Here is a 27,711-nt window from a genome sequence, read left to right on the forward strand (position 1 = left end):
CAGCGCGGGCTTCTCCCTTGCCGCTGAAATGTCTGGATGCGAGGCCAAAGGCGGCCGTGGAGCGTATAAGTAAGGAAGTTGTGACCGTTTAGCCAGCGTCTTCCAAGCCCCAGAAGTGCATAATACGGGGTTAATTTCTGTCCTAGGTCCTCCTGAACCACCCGAAAGAGTAGCTGCCTGCAGGGGCAGCGGAAGTACAGCATCTGATTCAATAGCAATATGAGGTTGAAATTTCTGCGGAAAGTGCCAATAGTGTGCAAACTGTGCCTGTGCGCACAGATAATATATTCGGAGGTCTGGAGCCTCGAACCCGCCACGATCAAAGGGCTGTACAAGGACATCCCAACTGCATCTGGGCTTCTTACCACCCCAAACAAATGTGAGTATTACCGACTGAAGCGCGCTCACCTTTCCGCCTTTTCAGTAATCTGCGTAATAGCTCAGCCATAATTCTCAGAGATCACTTTATCCGGATCCCTGTGCAGCCATATCCCCAAATACCTCACCGGGTTATGAGTCCACGTTAGCATAAACTCCAGATCCACCTCCCTCGTACCAGCCGTCAGCGAGAACGCCACCGACTTTGCCAGGTTAATCCCTAGGCTTGAGTACCGCTCAAATTTAACATACTCACGGAGCAATGCTGGCAGAAAGTGGCGGGTCGTGAACGTACAATAGCATATCGTCGGCATACAAGGAGTCCAGGAGTAGCCTCTGCCGAAAGCGTAGGGCGGCTGCTGCGTGCCTCTGTCAAAGTTTACAAGCAGGAGGCTCCAGTGCCAGCGAGAAAAGCATAGGCGACAGGGGGCACCCCTGCCGCGTGCCCCTCTCTATAGGAAATGCCGACGACACCCACCCGTTAACCCGCACGCGAGCAACTGGTTCCGTGTAGAGCACCCTGATCCATTGGAGAAAAAACAGGGGAAGGCCCATTCTAGTGAGGACCGTGAACATATAACCCCATTGGAGGGAATCAAAAGCCTTTGCGGCATCCAGCAGCACCGCCACTGCCTGAAAATCAGAATCAAAGTAGGTCAATGTGGAAAAGACCGTGCGCAGGTTATGCGTCGTTGATCGGGCAGACACAAAACCCGACTGGTCCGGTAGGACCAGGAGAGGGACCAGCGACTGGAGCCTTGTAGCTATCATCTTTGCCAGTATTTTGGTGTCTATATTTATGATTGAAAGAGGCCTATACGAATCGCACCGATTGGCTGCCTTATCTGGTTTAAGCAGGGTCACCAGCAGGGCCTCTTTGAAGGTAGATGGAAGCTTCCCCATCTCATACGCCTCAGCATAGACTGCAAGAAGTCTAGGGGTAAGATCTTCCACATATGTCTTATAAAACTTGCGAGGGAGCCCGTCAAGCCCAGTGGCTTTACAGGTAGGGAGGGACATGATTGCTAATTTAACATCTTCAATATCAAATGGCTGCATAAGATACTCCTGGTGTGCATTGGTAAGCCACCCCATTGCCACATCTTCAAGATAGGAGTCTATCTCCGCGGTCGGTACCCCTCTCTTAGCAGTGTAGAGTTTGGTGTAAAATTGTAAGACTGTATAGCAAATCTCAGGAGTTGAGTAGTGTGTGACCCCAACCACATCAAGCAGTTCCGTAATACACTCCTGACTACGCGGTGCTGCTAGCTTTAGCGCTAATGAACGGCTCGGATGATCCCCCTCCCCATAATAGTGGGCAGTGCTGCGTCTAGATAGATGCAATAACTCCTGACCAGCCGTCTCGTTGTGGTCAGTGACAAGGTCTCTTATTGCAGCTAAAGTTGTTGGAGAGGGATTTTCTCATATTCGCGCTCGAGTGTGGAGATGTCAGAAGCCAATTTGTGTATCCTGCTTTGGAGGTCCAGCAACACTCCCGACTGCGCACCGATGCAAGTCCCCCTGATGGTCACCCTTAACGCCTCCCACAGCACACCAGCGCTGTCCACTGACCCCTCATTTTCGCTGAAAAAATTACGGACTGCCTCGCCGATAGTTTGTTTAAAAACTGGGTCAGTCAGTGCTGTAGTCTCCATGCAAAGGGCGGCCTCTCACATGTGGGTACCTGTAACTCAAGAGCTACCGGGGAATGGTCAGAGAGTGTTCAAGACATATGCCCGACCTTCAAAGTCGAAGTGCACACAACCTCGGACACAAGCCAGAAATCTATGCAGGACCATGACCCATGCACTGAGGAGACAAATGTGCTCTCTCGACCCTCAGGGTGTTGAAGGCGCCAGACGTCATGTAGCTTGCAAGCATCCAATATCCTCAACAGCGTCTCCGCTGACTGCTTTAGCCTCACTGTTCCACTACTGACCTTGTCTAATGCAGCATCTAAACAAATATTGAAGTCACCACCCCAAATTATCTCAGCTGGAGGGAACTCAGAAATGCGGCGCCATACATCCGCAAAAAACGACGTATCCTCAGAGTTTGGCCCATACACATTAACCAACAACACACTCACCCAGTTGACCATGTACTATTGCAGCTCGTCCTTGCTCATCGTGTCAGTTCGAACCAACGTGAAGGGGATCCCTTTTTAGACAAGCGTCATCATATCCCTAGAATAGGTAGAGTAAGAGGATGCTACTCTCGCACCTGCCCAGCGTGTACCCACTTTTTGTGCCGATTCCTTGGTGAGGTAGGTTTCCTGAAGTAAGGCTACTTGCAAATCCATTCTATCCAGATACGCCAGAACAGATGTTATTTTCTGGGGGGTATTGAGTCCACGAACGTTCCAGGTGAGGAAATTAACCTTGCCACTCATCACATCCGCAGAGCATTAACCCAATACCAACACTATGTAGCACACCATGTATTTCAACTGCAACACAACGTGACGATATATAAAATTCACAGAATAAATGCATTGCCGGCCATAACCCCCCAGTCACACTCCCCCCAACCCCCACCCACTTCAGCGTCCCCAACTCGCCAAAGCTATCCTAATGTAATAAAACCCATCCCCAACACAACCAAACCTGAGAAAATAGCATGTGGGGTATACCCATTTGGGGGGTGCAGAGTGCTACTATCCTCCTAACCATTAGGAGGTGGCCGAGCAGGTCTAGTAGCTGTGCCAACATGTCCAACCACAGCCACCACAGCGCATGGTATAACTTACACACATTAGCATCAAAAGAGTGCAGAGAATTTCACCAGAATATATAGACATATATGATTCGCAACACCGTCTGCATAGTGCAAACATGAATATAAGAGCGAAGTAAAGGGACAACGGATAGATGACCCATCTCCCTATTGGTCCTCATCTTCACGGGCCAAGTTAGATTCACGCCGCCTGCGTTTCAACTGTTTAGCATGTTCAAGTGCAGCCTTGGGATTGGATAAGATTTTAGAGTCGCTATCTGGACCTATGCGCAAACGAGCGCGATATTACATTGCATATGGGACCACTTCGGATTGCAAGAATTTTTTCACTTCACCAAATTCCCGTCTAGCAGACTGAACAGCTACAGTAAAGTCCGGGAAGAAGGCCAAAGTATTACCCTGGTGCTTAATGTTTCCCTTGTCTCTGGCCATCCGCAATATAGTGTCACGGTCTCTGTAGTTCAATAGTCTCGCTATAATGGGGCGAGGAGGGGCACCCGGGACAGGTCTCGCCGCAAGGGAGCGTGGGCCCGCTCTATAATAAACATGCTGGAGAGATGTTCAGTTCCAAAAATGTCCTTGATGAGGTTTCTATGGATGTCTCTATTTTCCCCACATTTGTTGACTCCGGCAGCCCCATGAGCCTGATGTTGTTGCACCGGGACCGCGCTTCCAAATCCTCATTCTTGGCCTGAATAAGGGACAGCACCTTCTCCATATTGAGCGCCTTGCCAGCAACTTCACTCAGTCCATCTTCCGTCACGGAGACTCGTTCAACTTCCCCCATATGGACATTCTGCTTCTCCAGCTGCGTAGACATGTGATCTAGATGGTTGTTCACAGCGGCCATTGTGCCCTCAATGGCATGGAGGCTATGCTGCATTGCCAGCAGCGTGGTTTCGAGAGGGAGGAGGGTGTCGCCCAGAGCATCAGTCTCCAAGTCTGAGGCTCCCTTCTGTGATGATTTACCAGATTTGCTGGCCTCAAACGTGAGGCGTAGTTGTGTTTAATCAGTTCTCCCCATTGCTGCCACACTGAAATGCTCCTTCCGCAACCCTCCGGCAACCACAAGCCTGGGAAAATTGCGCACGCCGCAAATTTGTCACCGGTGGAGCTTGTTGGAGCGGAAGGACCACGACACACTAGTCCTGCAGGGCCGATCCGCCAAACACCAGCAGGGGAAGTCACAGCATACGCCAGGATCCTAGAAAGGCTCCCCCTTTATCAGCACCAGGGCCTCAAGTTCTAGCCAGCCCACCAAGAGCCACACACAGCAGAGGGGGTCTCAGATCAGCTCTCTACGCAGTATAACCAGTCGGAGTGTGCAGCCCACTGGTGAACAGCGCATACAGGTGAGGTGCTGTATCAGGCAACCAAGGCAGGCCAGGCGCAATGTTTCCTCCCCGGTTGCTGTGTAGAGGCAGGTGCCGGAACCGCATAAGAACTGCCAGTCAATGCAGGCCACAAGCATGCCCAATCTCTAATGGAGCGTGTGCTGAAGTGGCCGGACACCTCTGCACATACACGGGCCCCAGGTAACTCCCCACTTCCTCCTGTAGCAGCCGGCAGCGTAGCAAGTTGGGCCTGCCCAATCCCCAGCACCGGCGTGCGCTCCCACCGGTAACCGGCGCAGCTCGCATGGCGCAGCACCCACTCCGGGCCCCCACCCACCGCCGCAGCCTAGGGCCCAGGCAGCGCCGCACTCCACTCACCACTGCCGGCACCGGGAGCAGATTGGTAGGCAGCAATCTTGCGCTGCTATCGCCCAGGCCGCAGGGAGTCAGAGCAGGCTTCTTCGCGTGCAGCTCCACACTCCCAGGCTTCTCGACAGGCGCTGGTGCTCACTCACGTCCGTCCAATGCCACTGTCAGTCCCGCTCCGGAGGCAACCAGGTGAGCCAGGATATCACAGCGATTCTCCATCAAGGAGCAGCGCCCCCGCACTCCGATCGCAACCACCGAGGCTCCTGAAAAAGCACTCTGCCACAGAGTCAAGCGGCGGGTGCCATTTTGTGAGCGCTCGCCTGTACAACAAAGGTCCGTTTTCCAGCGCTGTGGTGGCCGCAACTTCTCCTCTGCACCACCGGAACGAGCCAGGGGGCCATACAGCTCAGCCCAGCCCAGAAAGGGGTGCAGATGCAGCTCTATAGGGCAGATAATTAACGGATTGTGGCTTGCCCGGGTGGAGCTGCACTAAGGTGCTTCCATCTTGCCGTGCGTCCTCAAGCGCCCCCGCTACTGTTAACTTTAACAGTATAAAAAAAATGGAGTCTGAATAAGGGGTTGATGAAGAGTGTGGGGGGTCTTGAGACCTCCATACCTGCAGTGGCAGTCTGATCGCTGTAACCTAGGCTATCTGACTGCCTGATTACAAGTCTGATGGTCGGACTGCCACCAGCCCACTGCAACACTGCTGTCACCACCGGGATCCTGAATCCTGCAGTGATGGTGGTGTTCGAGGAATATATGACGTTACAACGCAATGCATGCTTTTACAACGCAGTTTTTACATCACAACTACCATTACATCGCATGTTTTTACAACTCATGCCATTACAAAGCAAAGCATTTTTAAGAACTACCATTACAACGCATACCATTATCACGCATAATACTTTTAGTGCAACATTAGGGTAAGTGTTGGATAGTGTAGGGGTAAAAATTACTATTCCCACTCCAGTGAGTACAACATAGGGCAAGTGTTGGATAGTGTAGGGGTAAAAATTACTATTCCCACTCCAGTGAGTGCAACAGTAGGGAAAGTGTTGGATAGTGTAGGTGTAAAAATTACTATTCCCACTCCAGTGAGTGCAACAGTGGGGAAAGTTTTGGATAGTTTAGGCGTAAACATTACTATTCCCACTCCAGTGAGTGCAACAGTAGGGAAAGTGTTGGATAGTGTAGGGGTAAAAGTTACTATTCCCACTCCAGTGAGTGCAACAGCAGGGAACGTTTTGGATAGTGTAGTGGTAAGAATTACTATTCCCATTCCAGTGAGTGCAACATTAGGGTAAGTGTTGGATAGTGTAGGGGTAAAAATTACTATTCCCACTCCAGTGTGTGCAATAGTAAGGAAAGTGTTGGATAGTGTAGGGGTAAAAATTACTATTCCCACTAAAGTGAGTGCAACAGAAGGGAAAGTGTTGGATAGCTTAGCGGTAAAAATTATTATTCCGATCTACCCCCAACAAAAATACCCACCCTAAAACTTAAAAATCCCCATTCCTTACCTTATAATGCGTTGTAATGGCATGCGTTGTAATGGTATGCGTTGTAATGGCATGCGTTGTAGTGACATGCGTTGTAATGACTGCAGTTGCATTGAAACAGCTGCATTGTAAAAGCAGTGCGATGTAATGACTGTGTTGTAATGAATGTTTCCCGTTCAGAGTGGGGAGTAATGGAGGCGGTACTGAGCCTGGCACTGCTGTCCATATTCCGACTTGCCCTTCCGCAGGCCTTTTCTTGGCAGTGAAACAGCCATCAAACAGCTGGTGGAACTGCAAGGAGGGGGCCCCAAAATGGCCACCTGGGCGTCGTTACCCATTTTGTTATGTGACTGGGGGCACATGTTGTTCCCTCCTATGCCTACTCTGTTGTGCGTAAACTGTGTGACATGCACGACATGGTGCATGCCAGCAGTGCGCGCATGATAGTGCCGGCGCTGCTGGGCTGCTGCATTGACTTCAGGCTCATTCAGTGACCCAAAGCTGCAGACTGTTAAGACAGCAGCCAGCACATCACCGCCCGGCAGTCCAGTCGTAATGTTGAAGTCTTAAGACCTCTGGCATTGCAGTCTTGTGGTGGATGAGGCTTCGGCAGCCCGGCGGTTGGGCAGCCGAAGTGTTAATCAAACCCTAAATCTGGTTGTTGACTGCATTTCAACCTCCGTTAGTCTGACGTCATCATCAAGACTTGAGCATGAGCGTTCTGAATCTATTTGTTTGGAATACATCTCAACCGATTGCTCATCAAGACATAACCTGGCCGGTCACAGACAGAGGACCTGGAAGAAGGTTGAAGGCCTGTCACCACAAGGCCAGGCATCACTATAACTAGATGCAACTGGATTGCGGCAGTGCATTAGACACTGGTTGTGAAGCCAGGGCTGAATCACATGGAGAGAGAATAAATCGAAGAATCCAATTCAGGACAGCTGAGTGATCACAGAGAAACCGTGTACTACAAGGAACTTAATGGCAATGATGGCTGAAGCTGTCTCTTCCGCAATGTACAGCAGGCATGAATCTGCTGGAAGCGGAACGCAGAGGTAAAGTCCGCTCGAAAAATCATTGTAGCTGGGCGAATAAATCTTAACTACAGGAGAGGCAGACCAAATCTCCTGTGGTTAAGAATTATTCACCCAGCTATAACGATTTTTCGAGCGGTCTTTACTTCTCTGTTATGTTATACAGTGCTTAATTTGTAAAAAAAAAAGTACAGGTGGCAGGGCCCTCATCAGGAGGCCACTAGCTTGCATCACTCATTGTTCCTGACAGCACTGCCAATGACAGTACCAAGATAACTGTTATCACACTCTTACAAGTGTAACAGTTCAGACTATTCCAGGCCCATAAAGCCATAAGAATGGCTTTGGCAGCAGGCAATAGTCATTTGTAATGCATATCGAATTCATAAACAGCTTTTGTTGTGCTTATTTCTAAATTAAACAAGCAGCGCCACCATGTGGCAGACTGTCAAATGTGCCGGGGTTGACATTTAAGTTCTGGTGCTGAGCACCAGAAACCAACGGCTCAAATTAAGCATTGATGCAGATTTGTTGAGCGCATTATCACCCGAGAGGTTATACTGGAATTGACCCAGTGTCAATCCCTCCAAACTTAGGGCCTAGTGGGACTGCTCAAAAATCCAGGGCTTCAGCTTCTTGCAAAATTCAAGAAGTGAGGAGGAGGCACGTATGTGTTGTGGCAGGTCCTTACATGCTTTAAGAGAAATGTAAAAGAAGGCTTGGCTGCCAGTTCTGTATGCGTAGGCTCCATGCAAGTAGATATCTGGACGAGTGGAGAAGTTTCGAAGGTTTGCAATTGTTGAGGTATAAGAGGTATATAGAAAGCATGAGTGAGGAGTTTGAATTGTGCGTGTTTATGAATGGAGAGCAAGGGGAGCTCCTTCAGGTGTTGTGTGATGTGACTGCAGGTTGAAGATTGAGAGTGATTGCCCTAATCCTCGAAGCCGGGTCTCAGTCGCTGATTATAAAGCCTAATAATTATGCCACCAAAGGCACACGCGCTGTTGCTGGCGAAGTTTACTGATAAATGAGTAAAGCCTGCAGGGATCATTTGGCTAGGGGCATGACTTGCTAGAGATATGACCGTGCGCTGCAGTGTTTGTTGCTGGAGAATGGTGATATACAAGGGGAGGAGGATTACCGAGGAGTGGCTTCACTCAGACTTATCTCCACTATCCTCTCGCATTGGGTCCTTTCACCAGCACTGAGCTCGCTACCAACACCACCAAGGGCTTTGTGAGAGGGCAACGAGCAGGAGGGATGCTGGGCATTGAGCTGAGGAGACCCTGCGACATGCAGAGGTGAATAAAGGCAGCCCCTGGCCCATCCCGGGAGGGAGCAGAAGAAGCAGTCCAAGAGAATCCGAGAAGCTTAACCCACTGGAGAGGTCGTCTACAGGTGTAAAGAGACCAGCATGTAGTTTGTCCATCCAGGTTTACATAACCCGGTCTCCATTTCACAGTTACTATATTTCGATAGGGAACTCTGCCCATAGCTTCAGAGAAGGATCAAATTGCTCATACATTTGGTTTACTTAATAAGAATACTAGACGTCGGAAATCCAATATAAATCTAAATATTTGTCATTTTAAACCAAATCTTTATGTACGACCACACATTCTCAATACAGAATGGATTAACCGAGATGATTCATTTCTAATATTCATTACATTTTAATGATTTTACCCTGTAACAACCAGTGAGCAATCTGTCACTTGAGGATGCCCAGTGCCCCTCTCTATAGAGCAATGCGAGGGCCGTCTTTGATTATTAATATCATTGTGAGTTAATAAGGCAGACATCTAATCAGAGCTGTTTCCTTTTTGGCCACTTCCCACAGCATGTTTAGATTACAAAGGCTGCTGGCTAGTCCTCACAGCAAATTGAGGATTGATTTTAATTTACTAATCAAACAAGCACTTACATTGAACTGCCGCCCTGCGAATCATTGCTAAGGCGGCACTATCCATGCCATGGTCCCTCACAGCATCATGTGGTCGAAGGTCCTTGCACACGTTATCTACAGGAAAGGGAGAGCCAGAATGCACTTCTGAAAAATCCAGAAGCATGGCAGTGAGAGAAGCCACAGAAAAGGGACATATGCACGCAAAAGAGCTCGCATAGGATTTAAATTTCTTTGCAAACCCCTCCTCTTCCCGCCGGTCTCTGCTCTTCCTGCCTGCTCTCGCCACCAAGTCATTGGTTTCCTCCTGGTGGCCCCAGCCTGTTGCTTCCTGCATGGATTCAATTTATTGATAAGGCGTCCCACCCCGAGGAGGAGAAACAAAATGAAAGAAGTGAGGGATCAATTCTAGGGGGAAGGCAAGAGAATTGATTTTTTAATCCATGGTATTGATGTATATGTACAGCGGGGAGGAAGAGATAGTGCCTAACGCCTGAAGCAACGTTAGGTGCACGCATTATTGTAAATATCCCGTCTGAGGTCACCTTGCTAAAACATATTGTAAGGGGTAGTGACGCAGATCATGGATGTTTATTGTAGTGTGTCAGCCGGAGGAGGCGGAGACTTTGGGTTAGTTATGGGTAGTGTACAAAAGATAAATGCAAATGACAAGGTGGTCAAAGGAGTGTTTTATAAAATCCACTTCTTTAGGAAAATACTAATTTCAGCCAATTTCAAAGAAATAGTCATTGGTGCCCAAGTAAATTCTATGATAGATCACTGCAACTCCCTGTACCTTGATAAACAGCAACTACGCATGGATCCGCTGCAAAGAGTTCAGAACAGATAACTACTTGTGTCATACGGAGCAGGATTGTGTGTTCACTGGGAGGCACAATCTGAACTGGCTGTGTGTGTGTGAGGCTTGCACAGAAAATTGCCTCACATTCAGAGGAAAGAAGAGGCGGGGATTGCAACACTCTGAAAGGAGAAAGTCAAGGGAAGTTGGAATTGTTGAGGGACATTAAAACGAAATCACATGATCCAAGCCATAGACAGCAGCCAGCTCATGATGTAAATTGTGTAGTAAAGTAACATATGCCTGGCTATATGAGAAATATATCTCCAAGTTAATGGTGAAATTACACTGGACCTAGACAAAGGGATTTCCTGGCTTCTCTCTAAAGTCATTGGCAATACCATTTACGAATTTGGCAAAACCTTTACAAAGAGGACCTCAGCTGCCTGTTATTGCTCTAGATGTCTGCTTATGTGCATTGATTTTGACTGAATTGTTTGCATAACAGATGTTTGTCGCAATAATGGGATTATTGATATTGGCATCTTGGAAGCCAACAATAATCTTCCGGGCAAATGCCACCAGGCAAGGAAGATTTTGTAACTATGTGCATTCAGGGCTGAGATGGGTCTAATTTTAATAAATGCATTCAATCGGATAATGCAGACTGGCCAGTGCTTATAAAACCACAACAAAACAATAGTGGTTCCTGGTCATCCAGACCACGCAACAATACTAACTTTGATAGCAAATCCAGGTGCAAGGTACATAGGGTCACCTTTGTTGACGCTCTGGTGGCGTTGCGCCATTCTCCATATTTAAAAGGTGGCTCTAAGCCATTTAATGTAGCTTAACGCCACCTTAAAAATATGCCCTTTTAGCAGTGTTCCACTGCGGCAAAGGGGCGTGCAATGGGTGTTGCTGTGGGCGTTCCACCGCAACACCAATTGCTTTTTGAAGCTGCCCCAGATTTACAAGGCTGGGGCAGCGTCAAGAACTAAGGCCAGTAATACCTGGACTTAGAATGGCGCCACGAGGAGAAATTATTCATCCCTCCTCTTTTTTTGCTCTGTCTGTGTGCTACATTATGCAGCACACATCGAAAGAGCAAATCACCATTATTGATTGTTTATGTTCAGGGAGGTGTCTCTTCCTGCACATAAAACAATCGTCCCTGAAGCACAAGCACCCTTGCAACATGGCAGGAGGGTGCCTGCGCTGGCACTAGGCAGCTTTTTAGTGCCAGTGCTAGGGGAAACAAAGTGGTGCACTGTATTTTTGTAAATATGGCGCATCCCTACGTTTTAAAAATGTTTGAGCGCGGCGTTGCCAAATTCGGCGTAGCACCGTGCTCCGAATTGTTTTTGTAAATATGCCCCATAGTTCTCCAAGTTGAGCTACTCTTTATACATGGGCTCATTGGCCCACTGGTAATCAACGGAGGGTGATAGGTACAATTGATAGAGGACTTGGAAGCAGTCAGAGACGCCCTATAGCCCCATGTGTGCAATTATCATAGAATGTTGTAGGCGAAGCAAATATCCATCTGTAGACTGATGAAAACCCCAGGAAAAAATTGAAAGAGTACTAAAATGAATGTTTAAACATTATTTGATCTCCTGAAATTGTATATATGTACAAAAATTGAGCTATTTATTTTTTCCTTTTTAGTGCACGGCAGCTAAGCTTTGCGAGGCGAGGAGGGTTGGGGCTGACAGAGCAGCTGAGTGAGTAATGACTGTTGGCCTGCCCTCTTAGGCTGACCATAACAGTCACAGAGATCTGAGGCTAAGCTGACTGACTGGTGAGAGTGGATACAAATAATTCAATTGTCCATTCAATAATTGGTTTTGTGATTTGCATCAATTGCACACAGGCCTGGGCAGTGAATGCTTATTTAATTGAGACATTTAAAAGATGTATTTAGTTCTAAAACGTATATCTAACTACTCCCAGGTTTTTGGGTCGCTTATTTTACTAGCCCAATAATTGGTACTCTGTTTCCTATCAATAGTTCCAGGCAAGGACTGCTGTGGCTTTTCAGCATGGTATTAATACTCTCAGCTATGCTCTGGCAAACATCTGTGTGTTTAACGAGACTGCTAAACAATTAGAGAGGTCAGGCAAACTCTGATTCACATGGAAATTGCGGTAGGTTGTAGGTGGATCAAATTAATTTTCCAAACCATAAAAAAGACAAACCCAAAGACCAAATAAGCCCAAAGACTGCTAACATTAAGCAAACACATGAACAAAATACAGTTAAATTTCAAATACACACAGGGACAGAGTATAGCCGAAATTTAAATACACGAACACGCAAAAAAGCTAAAGATCATATGAACACTTGATCAGAGTATAAATAGAAGGCAAATAAAGACACTAGCAGGAGACAGCCAGATGTTGAAAAAGCAGATGCGGCGGTTAAAGCCAGAAATCAAAGAAACGTACCAACTTTCGTCCGCCAGAGACAAATACTGAGCACGCAGCATTCAAGCATACACCAAATAAACATGTAAGCCTTCCTCAGCCAAATATCGCAAAAACACAAAACGCATTTCAAACACAGATTGCTACATTTTCTGGCAGGCAACAGTCATATACCCAATAAACGGACACACTCAGGTAAATACTACAGCTGAACAAATAAAAAAATATTTCTTCAGCAGCAGATCGAATAAAACACACAGCCATTCCTTAGCCACAAATCCAGTAAACACACAGGTAAATTCAGTCCAACGATCAGATGAACGTTCTAGCAGACTGGAGCCAGAGATAGAAAAACACATCCAACCTAGATGCAATCAAAGAACGAAAGGCAGGAAGGCAGACTGCGCAGAGAGATGTAAAACACAAACGCAGACCTATTGGTAGAGATTCCACCATTTCCTTACAGTGCTTATTTACCCACGCATACACGTATTTATGCGTCCGGATTAATAAATCTTAACTAGCAGACACACATGAATTACATAAAACAGACTACAACCAGAGATTAGCTAACCCCACCGCAGGCTTGTAATCAACTATCTAATAAACAGTGTTGAGATGGGAATGTCCCTTGAGAGGCAAAGGCTTGTACCCCTCCTGCCTTGAGTGGCAGGCTGTGTGTGAAACTGTTATCTTGATCTGTATGTTGGCCCTGGCCTGTCCAGTACCCTGGAGGGGCACTTTATGCAAGGGACTACTGTCCTTGCTTGAGTATGTCACATAAAGCAATGACAGCAGCATACTGGGGCCTATTCACAAACAGCATTTTGCAGTATGTTAGAAGTGCTACAATACTACTAACGTACTACAAAATGCTATTCACATACCTCTGTAAAGAGAGTAGAGATCTCTACGCCGAAGACGGAGATCATCGCACACTTAAGTACATGTTTTAGTAGTAAATGTAGGTGGGACAGAGAGGAGTGGCTCAAAAATGGGGAAGGGAAGAGTAAGGAGGGGTTGAGGGAGAGTTACAGTTACTGTGAGGTTTAGGGAAGGACATGCACCCACCCACAAAAGCCTACGCCCCTAGCTATTTACATACTTCCCCTCTATAGTTGCTAAAGCCAAAAAGGACCCAAAACTGTTGTAAATATACTTAAGCTCCTACGTGGTGTACGTCCAGCACCACAATTGGTCAACCAGTGGCATTGCAACACCCTCGCATACAGATTATTGAAGGGAAGGAAGGTAGGGACATAAAATAAAACCCCGTAGGAGTTTTAAAAATATTAATTTATTATAAAATGTTGCATTAACTTTTGAAAAGAAAAAATTTCCATTAATGGTTGCCCAAAAAATAATTTAATTACTGTTAATTGCTTCTATACATACATTTTAATAATTTTAAATCCATAATAAAAATAAAATGGTTACTTTATCTGAAAATGTAGTAATTTAATTTCTTTCCCCAAAAATATTTTGTTTTCATTTTATATATTTAACATAATTAAATGGTTAATATAAAATTAGGTTATTAGTCCTGTACATTTTTATTATATAATATTCTACATTATAAACAAAAAATATATTATTTTAATTTATTATATTCAAAATATTTAAATGTATTTAAATGTTTAATTTAAAATTACTTTTAGTGCTGTAAGATTTAGAATAAAGATATAAAATTAAGTAAAAATAATATTTAACTTAAAAATATTTTATCTATTTTTAAAATCATTTTACTATACTTTACCATATGGCAAACTGAGCCCCACTTGCAAAAGTATCTGCCAATTGTGCAGAACGTCAAATGCGATTTTAAACTCACTACTAGTAGCGACTTTACAGTCCTAATTGATCTTCCTACTGACTCCACCTACTATTTCCAGGGGTGGGGTCATGTATGTCTACACTGTGGAGCAACTTTACTCTAGGAATTGATAAAGTAGTAAAGTTACCTAACACTGCAAGAATAGATGTATCCCATGCAGATTTGCTCATGTGTAAGTTTATGTTTGCAAATAGGGCCCGCCATGTATTGTGAATGTTTAGTGTGACCAGACCTTTTTCTCTGTGCCAAAAATAGTGCAGTCTACTGAACTGTAAAGTTCTATTGTTATCTTAAACTCAGAACCCTATGCTGACATTCTGTGTGTATGTTGAGTGTGAATGTATGCGCAATATGTGTGTGAGTTTGTGTAGCCAATGTATGAAAAATGGAGGGGACAGTGGGATGCCATGAAATAGCATAGAAAAAGATAAAGGGTGAGGATATGTTTCCCAGACAGTGGAGGTTTATTTCCTGAATTCCAGTGGCTGGAGGATGGAAACCAAAGCACTGATTTGAGGAGGATGGAAACAGGGCTACCTTAAAACAAATTATATTAGAAACTTATTATTAACAGAAATGTTGCTGATTAGTTCTGCCTTAGCAATGTAATTTGATAGATCGTAGGTGTGATGGGTGAGACTGCACTTTCTGTTGTTCAAGGAGACTGAGCTTCTAGGCAGGGCCTGCCATTTGTCAGTCTCTGGTTACTGTTTTAGATGATTGCACCCAGGTGCAAGATGGAAATTCCATTGTACCCATATTTTAGATACCTTCCCTTGATGACCCAATGCTACAAGCAGCGAACACCATCACTTTGCACATAGGCTATATCTGCGGAGCAGCCTGGAAATGCCATTTGAAAGAGATCCAACTCCATCTGGTTCTGAAGTCTAAGGCAATTGATCCAGTGGATCCACATCTCCAGTCCAGAAAATGTGTACAAAGTAATATTCAAACCACCAGCTTTGTTCCATTGCCAAGTCGTTCATGTCCTTCATGACCAAGAAAATGAGTGCTCCCCAGAAAGATTAGAAGACTACTATGTTACGAGAGGTACGGAATCATTGCCTGAAGTTTGCATATTGCTGGAGAAGCTAAGAATCTGCTATAGTGGCCTGTGTAAGGAGAGATGGTCCAGGAGGTTCAGTCAAGTGTGCCCCCGGGTTATGGTTCACCCAGAAGTTGCTGACTGTTTAACTGGATTCTGCAGGGTCCTTAGGCTTCATGTTGCAGCCTCTGCTGGGAAATGCATGAATGCATATTCTCCAAATGGTCACTAACTCCAGAGGCCTACTGTTGAGGCCCACTGTTTCCACTGTCAATTGAAGTGTCCAACCAAGAGAAGGTGTTGCATTTGCCCTCAGGGATGCAACTGCAGAAGATGAGTGCCTCCAGCATCAGCTTTCAAAGCTGCAGCTGCTGAAGATGAGTGTCTAGCTTCACTGACCCAAGGGCCACAACTTTGGAGGATGAACACTTGTCTGTCTTGGCCTGATGCCCGCGACTGCGGACAAGCCTGCAGAGCATGTTCCCACCTTGGTGCCAAAGTTGAAGAATATGAAGAAGCTGATCACAACTGCACGCATCTGGTACTCACTAGTGTCACTGAGTGGGTAATGGATCACTGTGTTTGCATCAACTTCGAGACTTTGCCTGAATGCAAGCAATGGGGAACTGTTGCTGTAAGCGCTAACCTTCGCCGACATGGACTTGTTGCCCAAAAGTCAACTAAATTGAACTACAGGTCAATTTGCGGTCGTAGATGATGTGCAGCCCCTGTAACTGAATCACCTTTGGAATGTGTAGTATTTAGTAATGCTGACTGATTAAAATAACAAGTATTGGGCTTACTAATACATCATTGCGCTTGTTGGTTGGCTGTTGAGTTCTCAGCTCTTGCACCGCATGCTTACTCCCTCAGAAGTCTGTGACTGATTGCCCTCATTACCCTAGGAGTTAAGTGAGCAAAGTTCTCTATTTGTCCCATTTAGAGCCATAGTAGGACAGAATCCTGGACACAAGTGGCAAACAACTTTCACCACCATGGCTGGGTCCTAGTAGCTCCTGACTGCCCTGTGGCCGCTGCTCGAAACAAAGCATACACACACATAGATACAGAAAACATAGACAACATAATGTCAGAGCTGCTTTTTTGCAACAACAAGTGAGAAATGTGGTTGTTTGTTGAGGGGGTGTGAACCCTTCTCAAGCAACAGCCACAATTCTTGTGAAGCTGAACCACTACCAAGACACAAAATTAACATGAACTTAACCCTCTGGTAGTGTGGCATAAAAGCAGTCAGGCTTAACTTAGAGGCAGTGTGTAAACCATATATGCAGCACACAAACAGTAATAAAGTGAAAACACAACATAAAAAAATCCCACACCAATTTATATAAATAGAAATTATTTGACACCAAAACAATACAAATCCAATCAGTAGAATCAGAGATAAGCACTTTCAAAGTTTTAAGTATAGCGCCTAAAAGCTCAAAGCACCACTCTCGCATTTCTGGTTGTGTGAGACCAGGTGAAAGTCACAAGTTCAGACCAACTGTGATGCAGTGTGGATTGGAAACAGGGATCAGGTTAGTCCTGCTGAAAAAGTTACCTTCTAAAGTACTGCATGAAGAGTTCTGTTGACAATGGGGAGGCTGCGAGGAGAATGGAGAGTGATGGACATGAGTGTAGCATGAAGAGCAGGCCGGGTGTCCCCATTGTCCGTAGTTCAAAGATCCTGTTGGGTGCCGTGGAAGGTCATTGCCGGAGATTCATGTTGGCGCACATAGCGCGCTGTTGATGCTGTAGCATGAAGGGCAGATCTTGAGTTGCCATTTGTCGTTGATGGTCACTGTTGCGTGAAAAGTCGGGTTCTATCTTGACGGGCTATCTGGAGGAAAATAACATACTGGACCCCTCTCAGAACGGGTTTCTCTCTGGTCATAGCACGGAATCAGCTCTCCTAGCTGTGACCGAACTCCTGAGGGGGGCTTTAGACGAGGGCCGTACTTCGGCACTGATTCTATTAGATCTTAGTGCCGCGTTCGACACTGTGTCCCACCAGATCCTGCTTAAACGACTGGAGGAGGCTGGCATCACAGATTCGGCCTTGGGCTGGTTTGCCTCTTCCCTTACGGAGAGGACCGTCCAGTTGGCCGCCCTCCCTTTTGCCTCTAAGATCTACACTATCAAACAGGGGGTGCCGCAGGGCTCAGCCTTGAGCCTAACCCTCTTTAATCTTTATGTATAGCCGCTAGCTACGCTGGCAAAGAGCAGAGGGCTCACGGCTGTGTCCTATACGGATGACACTTAGTTGGTAGTCACACTCTCGGACGATCTAACCCGGAACGCATCTAAGTTTATGAGCGACCCTGAGGCCATTGCGGAGTGGATGACTGCCAACTGTCTCCAACTCACCGCTAGCAAGTCTGAGGTTTTGCTGGTAGGTAAAGACACTGAGCTGTGGAGTGAGCACCGGTGGCCTGCCACTTTGGGGCATGCACCCGCTACCAAACAGATGGTCTGGGTAGACGCTGCCCTAAGCTTTCCGACACAAACCAAGAAGGTGATAGGGACCTGTTCCAGTATATTGCGTGGGCTCAAACCTCTGTTAGGGTTCTTTGACCCTTCCATCAGGTAGGTCATTGTCCAGGCTTCTATATTGTCAAGACTGGACTATGCCAGCTCACTTCATCTTGGGTCTAATAAAACTGAAATCTTGCGACTGCACAGGGTTCAGAATGCTGCGGAAAGAACTCTTCTTCGCCTGCCCAAGACTTGCTCTGCGTCTAGTGCCATTCGTCGGCTTCATTGGTTGCCTGTAGCCAAACGTATAGAGTTTAAGTCCCTCTGTATCGCCTTTAAAATCATGAACTCTTCCTCTCCAGCTATCCTGGCCAAATTGCTTGTGCCATTCACTCCTCTCCGTCAACTTCGGTCAATGGGACAACATCTGGCAGTCGTTCCTCGGGTGAGGAGGGTAGGCGCCAGCGGGCGTTTCTTTCGCACATTAGCTGCCAAACTTTGGAATGTGCTTTCCTTCTCCATTCGCAATTTGAAGAGTTATCTGGCATTTCGGAAAGCAACTAAAACATACCTCTTCCCTCCATTGTAGGCCTCTTCCGATGGTAGAGGCATTGCAGTTTTCTGCTGTCAGCACCGGGAGGCGCCTCTGCTGGGGCAGCTGTGCGCTTTATAAACTGTATAACATAACTGTATAACATAACAGATCTTGAGTTGCCATTTGTCGTTGATGGTCACTGTAGCGTGAAAAGTCAGGTTCACTGGAGCTCCCTATTGTACTGGCGGCAAGATCTTGGCAGGAACGGACCCATTTGAGACGAGCTAAAAACTTCAGGATTTCTCCTTTTCCTATAGGAGGAGCTCAGCTGATGCCACTCCAAGGGTTCAGGACTTGGGATGCACCTCATGAGGATCAGGAACTCACTCCAGCAAAGGCCAGCAGGGCTCATGCAGGTCCAGGTGCAGCTGAAGGCAGACCCATTGCAGCAGATCCTGCTGGACAGTTACAGAGAGGCATCTGGAGCTTGTTGTGTTCTTGTAGCTAAGAACAGGAGGATAGTCAGCTGACCTTTCAGTCTGAATAAAGGGTGCAGGCCCAGTCTTCCTTCTCAAACAACAGAGCAGGCCTCTGGCATGTCCTGGCAGTTTCAGTGTAGCAGGTTAGCTGGGCAGTCCTTCTTGTGGAAGGAGTGTACTGAAGACTGGGTCTGAGAGTTCCCTTTTTAGGTCTTGCCTACGCAGCGCACAAGCGCTGCATTGGAGTGACATCTTGGAATCACTCCGGGCTTTATTGGAAACTTGTGCATGTTCTGCACTGTTTCCAATGAGCCCTTGTGCATGTACGGCGTTTACCTTGTGGGAGCGAGCAGCGACGCTATCTGTTTGAAATTATCACGCTCGCGCTTTGGAAACAGATGGCGCCGCTGCTCGCTCCCGCATGGTAAACACTGTGCGAGTCTGGCCCCCGTCTGAAACCTTGTTTTACAAGTCTGTGAAGTAAACTTGCAATGATACTCGTGCCCAGCTGCACGTGCTAAAGGCCGACCCCGACTGTAAGCAGCTGCGTCGAAATGCCTGAACAGAAGTGCAGACGTCGTACTATTCCTCAGGTAACACCTTGGCCTTCCCTATTCTTGTCAAGGGTGGGTGCTCTAGACAGCCTTGAGAAGCCCCTGATGTGTCATACAGGCCCCTCCAGCAAACCTCCGCTAGCATGGCTAACATTCAAACACATAACTTTACGGTTGCCGCACTTGCGCCTCAGCGCACCGAACTGCCTGGAGCTAAATCATTAGTCCTTATATCTCCCCCACTTCAGCAACACAAAAGCAGTCTCAGCCGCCTGCTCTCTATTAAAGGGTATTCTGAAAACCGACTATTTAAGAGTAATAAATGGTGTAGAAGTGACTGCTCCCCATGTGCCATTTTTTGACAAAAAGACCAAAGCAATTTGGACGAGCCGCCTCCAGAACATATTAGCTCAACTTTCATCTCACAGAAGTTTCTCTCCTCACCCCTCGTTTCGTGCCATGTGTTTGTAAGAAAAATACCAGTTTAAAAGAAACAATAAATATGATTTCTTTTTGCAGCTTGTTACACAGATTCAGTCCCAGAAGTCGCACATTTGTTTTCAAATTATAAAAAAATATTGTAAGCTTGTCAGTGACGCATGTGACACAGAGCAGTGCCTTAGAACCATCTGAAGACATACGTGTTCTAGGCAGCCTAACTGCGTCCCTGTGTCCGAGATGTAACCAGAGCCACTAATGTCAACAGAAAGAGAGAAACTCTACTTATCAAAAAAAAATCGGACTGGGTTCCTCTCTTATGTGTTTTTCTGTCGTTTTGGCGCACCACTCGTTTCTAAAACCTCTGCACCCATACTTTTCCTGACCCTTATACATATAACTTGCAGACTCACCTGTCCATTCCCGCATTTTCTTCTTTTTATCTCGACTTACTCTTCATCTCAATCTCCCTCATTGCCTCTTACGATGATGACAATGGGACGATGCAACAGACAAAACATTCACAGCTTTCCCGGTAAGAGAAAAAGAAAAGGTGGTAACTGAATGTCCCATGAGGGAGATTCCAGGAGGAGGCTATATGCATGTACCCTGGACCAGACAAGACATTTTATCATTCACCAATGACTTTCCTCGTTTGCGCGAGAAGCCGGTTGAATGGTACAGGCAGGTAGACAGGTTTGTAAAATTATCAAAAGTACTATGGATTGATTTGAATAGTTTATTTGACATAATTGTGCCAGCAGACCTCTGGGCAGAATGTAAAATTACAATAGGTTGGCCTACTCAAGAATACCCTAGGGATCCAAAAACAGGTGCTCCTGATCCGGAATTAATGAGAAAATACGAACAGGTAGTTACCTTCTTGAAAAATAAAGTGCCTCCTAAAGAAACTGATTGGGTAAAAATTGATAGAACTGATCAAGAAGTAAAAGAATCTGTACATGCCTACTATGAGAGGTTGTTGTTAGATTTTAAACAATACAGTGGTGATGAAAATTTGAGTGAGAAGGATTTGAGTCATTTTGTATATCGATTTGTGTATGGGTTGCGTCCTGAAGTAAGCAAAATGATTAAACAGCATACTGTGGATTGGCAAAATAAAAAGATGGATGAAGTACTGAGACATGCAAAATATTTTAGTGATGAGATTGAAGCAAAGCAGCGTAAATTAAAGAAAAGGCCATGTGGGCTCAAGTAAAAGTTGCAGAGAGACAGGAAGCCCAACCGATTGAACAAGCAAATGGTACGAGCATGAAACAAAAACCCAACATTGGGAAAGGGAAAGGACAGATTAGTATAGAAGAAGCCAAAAAGAAGTGGCCATGAACTGCACAATATTCTGTACTCCTGATGGAATAGCTTTTAAAACTCCTGATGAGGATGCACTGTACAAAATAACTATAGCTAACATAGAACCTGAAATCACTGAGGCATTTGCTGTATTTGACCCCGAGAAATTGCCTCAAGAATTGAAGAAAACAGTAAAAACGGAGGTATGGGATTTCACAGGAGATGTGGGATTAATGAAAAATGTAGATCCCGTAAAAATTTCTGTAAAGGAAGGAGTAAGTTACCCAAATATTCCACAGTACAAATTGACACCCGAGATAATTGCAGGAGTTACTCCTATAATAGACAGAATGATTGAACAAGGCATTTTGAGGGAAATAATGAGCAGTCCATGTAATTCACCAAATATGAGTCTGGAAAAGCCTAACAAAACTTTCAGAATAGTGCAAGACCTGAGAAAAATAAATAAAATCGTTGTCTCATGTTGTCCCATTGTACCAAATCCATCTGTGATTTTATATCAGATTCCTCATGATGCAGAATGGTGTACAGTGATTGATTTGTGTCATGCTTTCTTTTCCATTCTGTTGCACCCTGACAGCCAACAGATTTTTGCGTTCCGGTTTGGCGAACGTACTTTGGCATGGTGCCGAATCCCACAGAGGTATACAGAGAGTCCATCGATATTCAATAAGATTCTGAAAAAGTCCCTAGAAGATTTAGAAATGCCCGAAAGTTCGGTATTGGTCCAATATATCGATGACCTACTTGTGGCATCGAGAACTCGAGAAGCTTGTGTAGTGGATACCGTTGCATTGTTGAATCATTTGGCAGATGGAGGACTTAAAGTATCCCCATCGAAATTGCAATTCTGTCAGAAAGAAGTACAATATTTGGGCCATAACATTGAAAAAGGGCTAAGAAAAGTAACTGCAGATAGAATCAGGATAATAAAAGGAAAGAGAGCCCCAATGACTCAGAGAGAAGTGAGAATGTTGCTTGGAATGGTTGGATATTGCCGTCAGTGGATTAGTAATTTTTCATTGATTGCAAAACCTCTGGTACGCTTGACAAGGAGTGATGTAAAAGATCCCATTGAATTAAATAAAGTAGAGTTGAAGGCTTTTAAACAATTGAGAGATGGTTTGTGTGAAGCCCCAGCGCTTGGCATGCTTGACTATGAGAAAGAATTTGAACTCTATTGCAGTGAAAGAAATGAATGTGCACTTTCTGTGTTAATACAGAAACACGGAAAGTTGAGGAGACCAATTGCATATTTTTCAGCTATGTTAGACCCTGTAGCTGTAGCATTGCCTGGTTGTTTGAAAGCTGTAGCAGCTACTTGTAAGAGTCTGGAACAGAATCAAGGAATTGTGATGGGATATCCTGTGAGAGTGTTTGTACCGCATGATGTGGCAATCCTTTTAACAAGAAGCCGCACTCAGTTCATGACGCATAGTCGTCTAACTAAATGTGAGAAAGTCATCTTAGGTGCAACGAATGTGAGCCTTGTGAGGTGTCTGAATGTGAACCCTTCAACACTGTTACCTGATGCTGAGAATGTGGAAGTCAGAGAGGATGTGGATCATGACTGTTTGGAAGTGCTTGATTTTTGTACCAAACCACGTCCTGATATAAAAGATGTACCTTTGACAGAAAGTGACTACGTGATGTTCATGGATGGATTATGCCTGAGAACGGATGAGGGAATTTTGAGTGCAGTGTATGCAGTATGTACGGTAGCAGCTGTACTGGAAGCATCTTATCTGAAAGGAGTGAAATCAGCACAGGTTGCTGAACTTTTTGCATTAACAAGAGCATGCAAGTTGGGAAAGTATGTGAGAGTGACTGTGATAACCGATAGTCAGTATGGCTTTGGTGTGCTGCATGACTTTGGGCAGATCTGGTCCCAAAGAGGGTTTTTGACATCGAGCGGAACTCCTATAAGGAATGCTGAAGTGGTTGGAAAATTGCTTAAGGCCATACAGCTGCCTAAGCAGTTAGCAGTGGTGAAATGTGCTGCACATTCGATTACATTTCAGCGGGAAATCAGTTTGCCAACGACATGGCTCAGTATTGTGCACGAAATCAGAACTCTGTAAATCGGGGTAGAGAAAAAGAAGTGAATTCATGTCCCTTGCTGTTTACTAACACTGTGAATACATGGGAAGAAGTGAGGCAGTTACAGGAAGAAGCAGGAGATGAGGAAAGGAGACAGTGGGTAAAAGCAGGAGGGGCACCACGGGAGACAGATCATGTGTGGATTTATGGGGATGGAAGACCAGTAATGCCTGATAGCATGGTTTCTACCATGGCACGGATGTATCATGGACAAGCACATGTAGGAAGAGATGCTAAGATCAGACTTTTCAAACAGACATGGTATAATGCAAAATTCAGACTTGTAGCTGAAAGCCTTTGTCAAAGATGCCTTATATGTCAGCAATACAATACTGGAAGAAGAACAGTGGTAAGTCTGGGAACAATAGGACGAGAAGGAGGGCCTTTCACTAGAATGCAGATTGACTTCATTTAAACGCCCCCCCTGCAACAGGTTGAGGTATGTTCTAGTGATAGTTTGTCTGTTCTCTCGATGGGTGGAAGCATACCCAACTAGAAGGAGTGATAGAATTACAGTAGCAAAGCTACTATTGAGAGAGTTCATTCCCAGATTTGGTTTTCCAGTCACGGTTGCAGCCAATCATTCCCATGCACCTCTGAGGCCGCCCGTATCCTCCTTAGCAGGTCATCCAGCTCTTCTTGTCCTTGTCCCGTGCGCCCTTTACTTGCCATTTCTTGTGTTATCATGCTCCCTTTACCCTTTTCAAAGCGGGGTGCTGCCGCTGGTGTATGCACCAAGACGGTTCTCCTACTTTTTGTGCGGGGTGCTGCCGCAGATGTATGCACCAAACTTGGCCTATTGTCTTGAGGGGAGCTGCTGGTGAAAATGTAAAATGCGCAGCTCCCGGCGTCCCCTGCTGGTGCTGTTTACCGGCTCCTCCTGCCGTACGATTCAGTGCCCTCGATCACGGTACAGTCGTTCTTGCTCGTGCCGCTCCCTCTTTAAACACCCCAACCCCGTTCAAAACACCTTGCTCACAGGTCTGAGCTCGCTATCCGTTATCTTTGTGCCGATGGTGGCGCCACTCCGCTGTTTCTCCTCACTTGCTCGGGCAGCTCACCAGCTCGCCGCTGTCCTTTGCCGATGGTGGCGCCACACCGCTGTTCCTCCTTACTGGCTCGGGCAGCCCACTGGCTCGGGCCACGCGGGGAGTAGACGGGGTCGTGGGGTGAGGGTCTGACAAGTTTCTTCCCTCTGCCGCGCCTCCTCACTTGATGACGCGGGGTGCACGGTGCCGCGGTGTGGGCTCCAGCTCGCCGATTTCTCGATCCTCGCTCCGGCTGGACAATCTCTCCCTCATCTGCAGGTGCAGTGGGGTGGGTGCCCGGAAGTCCTAGTTTCTCCTTTTTTGCAGCAGCGGCCGGTCCCTCGGTCGGTCAGGGCTTTGCCTTCCAGCAACACTTCTTTCGCGGACTCACGACAAGATTGGGCTCCGACGCCGGTGCTGCTCCCCCGCTCCGTGAAGATAGGAGCTTGCCTGGGGGTGGAGCGCTTATATGCCCCCCCACTCGCCTTCTACTCCAGGTAGGCCCCCTTTCCATTGGCGGTTCGTATCCCGCCCTGGCCCCCATTGGCCGGGGGTGTCAGTGCCACTGCGGTGGCCGCCGCTGGGGGAGGAGGGGGGCCCGGGGGCTTCTTTGGCTCTTTGTCCTTTCACGCGCCAAAAGCCAGCCCTCACTAGTTTGTCCGGGGGGGCACGGCGCTGGTTATGGCGTCGGTTCTCGAGCCCCCTTCGGGAGCAGCCTCTGTAAAAACACTTATAATTGTTTGGAAGTGTGGGAATCTGCCCCTACTTTTCAGTTTGAGTGTTATTTTCTTTGTGTTTGGATGTGTGTGTTTAGTTCTTTAATTTTGTCTTGTGGATGGGGTCACAGCGCTGTTCCCTGATTATGCTTTGTAATGGGATTGTGTGCTGTTGGTTGCACCGGTGGAGGTGACGGCAGTGTCTGGGTTTTCTGTTTTTTGTTGCCTTGTGTGGTTTTTTTTTACAGGCAAAATATTTGTCTTCGTGGAGAAGAAACTCCTTTCCTATCAACTTTTGGAGTGCATCATTCCCCTTCACACCATGGTAACAAGTTTAATCCTGCCTGTGTCAGCAGTAATTCTTTAACCATTTCTAGGGTGTTAACGGAGTGGGGGAGTTTGTAAATGAGCGCAAACTAATGGCAGTGTGATTAGGGCTCAAGAATTGAGCCCTAATCACACTGTCAAGATCAATGTTTTTCATTTAAAGACCCGTGCCAATTCATACTGAATTAATCACGTGGGCAACAGGTTTAGATCTTATGGATCACATCCACCTTAAGAACTTGGCTACAGGAATTGCTTAGTGGAGTGAAGGATCTGTACACAGGATTCTCAGAGCAACACTACTTTGTCTAGTGCCCAGGTACTTGCATGTCTGTGCTAGCCAATCCTTATGGAGGGCTGATTAAGCAGGTAAAACAAACAGCACATAAGGGTAGGTTTCTGCGTAATCTCTACAAATAGGGCATTTGTTATCTCCAGATGGTGACCAGTTAGCAGTGAAGGATTTTAATGTCAAGGTACCCACTCAAAATTGAAAATAGAGTTTGCGATCAAGCGGTTTTGAGATTGCGTCCTTATAGAGCTCAAGCCATAGAACGGGTTTAAGTGTTAAAAATCTCCCCATCAGTGTGGTACTATCACTTGTTCTTGTGTTTTTTTGGCTCACCATTTCCCAATATCTTTCCTCTATTTTTTCTCTAGAAGGGAACTAAGTAGTAGATGGAGTTTCCCATAGGTTAATCAATCCCATGCCGACCAGAGCCCCTTTAACATAGCCAGCCAATTTTATGAAAGTGATCTGCCTCGATAACATCCCTGAGACCATTTGCAAAAATTGCCAGTTCCAGGGTGCTCCAAATTCTACACCTATATAAAATTGGACAAAGCATAGCTATTTCCACCAGTGAGTTCCTTCCTAGGTTGTTAGGCAGTGGTAGGACAGGGGTACTTTATGGTAGGCTAGTGGTTGTTTGCAAGAACTTGTTCTCTGCTAAAGCGATTTTGGTCAGTTTCTCAAAGCCCCATAGTTCCGACCTGTATAGGACCAAACTCACTACCTTTGGATTGTAAATCTCCAGCACCTGGCTACATGGCTTTGTCAAGGATGTTCTGAATTCATTGTTCAAAGTCCCTGCTAATTGGCGATGTTTTAAATGCCATAGTCTTTATGTGGGGCCTCCAGTTCATCTTTTTCTCCAAAATAATGCCTACATAGGTGAATGCATCTACTAATTCTAGGGGCACCCAGTCCAAGTTAATTCTGCCCCTAAATGGCCCATGTTGATTAAAAATCATTATTTTAGTTTTTCTGCATTGATCATTAACCCCCAAAGATTACAAAAGTATTTTAAACCTGCCAGCCGCGTGCTGTAAACCACTAGGGTTTTTTTTTTTTTTTTAAAGAAACCTTTATTACACAATAAAATACATACAAGGGCCTACAACCACCGAGGCCGGCCGCTACAGAGCCCGAGGGCCCGCAATGAAACGCCACACATTCAAATAAACCAGAAGCGAAGCTCCCGGCAGTTCGTGAGCACATGCAACAGGCCGTGGCCATAGGCCAAGAGCAATCGGGAAAAACAGTTTAATTTTCTGTTAAATGCAAAACACACTCAAGGCAATGAGAGTACGAAATAGCAGCGTGCGCTTCCCAGGACGGGGGACAACGTAGAGTATCAGAAGCAGTTCTTGACAGGAAGTGGCAGCGGGGGGCAACGGGAAGACAAAACCTGGAACACACTTCACACAATCCCGCAGAATGCGTGGCTAGGGGGACAAAGCAATATCGACCTCTAACGGCAGAGGCGGGGTGCAGATATGTCCACCATATGAATTCCATGGACCCCATACCTTCGTCCACTTCCCAGGCTTGCCTCTCGCCACATACACCGTCTTTTCCCTAAACATACACCAGTCCATATTCTCCTTCCATACCGCGATCGTGGGCGGCCTCGGGGAGCCCCACAGCTGTGCTATGTTACGCTTAGCCACCATGTACCCCAGAGTCACCCACTACGTCTGTGCCACATTATAGTCATTCGGTTCCCAGACATTCAACAAACACCTCCTAGCCTCCGGCGACAGAGCAACGTGCGTGACCTCCTCCATTACGGCGTGGATACCGTTCCAAAATCGCACAACCTCCGAACATTCCCATAGGATATGAAGAAAGGTACCCGACAGGCCACATCCACGCTTGCACATTCCATCCCTCGAGTAACCCATACGTAGCAAACCGGGCCCCGTAACATACACTCTATGGAGGATCTTCAGCTGTACGAATCGTAAGCGGGCCGGGATCGCCACCTCTTTCGGGGAGGCCACCGCCGATACCCAGTCCTCATCGTCCAGTTCCAAGCCGTCGCCCGTCCATGCCTCCCGCAGAC

Source organism: Triturus cristatus, chromosome 3_2 (genome assembly GCF_964204655.1).
Source record: "Triturus cristatus chromosome 3_2, aTriCri1.1, whole genome shotgun sequence".
In the NCBI taxonomy this organism is placed as follows: Eukaryota; Metazoa; Chordata; class Amphibia; order Caudata; family Salamandridae; genus Triturus; species Triturus cristatus.